The sequence below is a fragment of the Chrysochloris asiatica genome, unplaced genomic scaffold (assembly GCF_000296735.1).
Source record: "Chrysochloris asiatica unplaced genomic scaffold, ChrAsi1.0 scaffold00016, whole genome shotgun sequence".
Classification (NCBI taxonomy): domain Eukaryota; kingdom Metazoa; phylum Chordata; class Mammalia; order Afrosoricida; family Chrysochloridae; genus Chrysochloris; species Chrysochloris asiatica.
Genome location: NW_006408534.1, coordinates 12,723,797 through 12,725,387, shown reverse-complemented (window position 1 = coordinate 12,725,387; position 1,591 = coordinate 12,723,797).

Sequence of the window (1,591 nt, the reverse complement as noted above, 5' to 3'; positions counted from 1 at the left end):
GAATCGGGCGGCTAACCTTAAGGTTACCATTTCGAAAGTATCAGCTGTTCTGCAAGAGAAAGATGAGGCTTTCTGCTCCCGTAAAGGTTTACAGCCTCGGAAACCCTGTACATGGTCCCTCTGAGCCAGAACCGACTCCATAGCACGTAGCATATCGCTACCAGATCTCCTATAGGATAAATGCTATAGAATGTATGGGACTTCTGACATTTTATTGATAAGAAAGCCTAAGTCTGAGACTGCTGACTTTTTATTGATAAGGAAGCTAAAGATTGAGAGAAATTCAATGATGTTCCTGATGCCTTCATTATTCATTAGTGGCAGAAAATCTACGCCACCTAAAGCTCTCTGAATCTCAGTCCAGTGCTCCAGCCTTCTGTCATCCTGTGCCCTGCCTCTCCAGTTGCTGCTATCTCCTAAATTTGACCTTAGGGGTCCACTTTCCAGGCAAGGGAGAAGAGAAGGCCATGAGGTCACACTAGCTCAGGACATATCGCAGTGAAACTAATGTTTTCTGGGGCCCCATGCTCTTCAAAACCTTCAGTAGAAATGGTTTTACCCTTCTTCAGAGTGCCTCTTTTATTAGAGCTGAAATCCTGTTCCCTTTGAGCTTAATTATAAAGGAATATCTTCCTGTCTCCCACCCTGACATCCCAAGGTAGGTAGTAAATTTGACACCTCTAGAAAGAGATCTTTCCCAAATGCTCACTGTTCTTTGTGCCTCTCCTAGCCAGGGGGATACAGAGTACACTTTGCTTGTCTGTGGGGCCTTCTCTTTGTCATGCTTCCATTGACCCAACTCTGCTAGCTCTTGCTCAACAAGTGCTGGTGGAGAGAGATGCATCCCTGGTTAGAGTTGCAGCAGGACCCCATTCTAGTCATGTTAGTTTTTCCGGCGTCCGCCAGGGGGCGCTAAAAACACATAAAGCTGGGCTGCTCACAGATTGTTCCTTAAGGTGGTCACCTGGGCTCCCTTTGTAGGCTCTGGCTGCTCTGCAGCAGTGGCGGGACCTTGGGTGGGGATTGGCTGGTCCTCTGAGGCCGGATTGGGCACCAAACACCGCGCAAGGCAAGGCTTAGTCTTGGGGGCAGGACTGTAGCTGCGAGGCCCAGTTCAACCTGTGGGTCCCAGTCAAGGGTGCAGAAGAGGGCGGGGCAAGTGGTGATTTTCTCCTGCACTTTCTCAACTTTGCATTAATGACATTGCCAAGTCACGCTTTAGAACAGTTTACATTGGTTCTGAGTCCATGTGACAAGTGAGGACACTGAGGCTGAGAAGTGGAAGGCGTGGCCAACTGCAGGGCCAACCAACCTGCTGCCAGGTACTGAAACTTCAGGGTCTGCATTCCCAGACCTCCTTGGATCCGTGGGCATCAGACGCAAGGCTCCTGCAGCATTCACTGCAGCCCACCACATGGCACCCAGTACACCTGAAGGAAGTTCCTTGGAGAAGGAGCTCCGGACGCAGAGGAGGAGCCAGGGCAGCACCTGAGTAGGATAGGCACTGGAGTAAAAGAAGGTCATTTTGAACAAGAAGATCGGTAGTTCAAACTCACCAGTCGCTCCTCAGAAACCCTATACAGTATCTCCC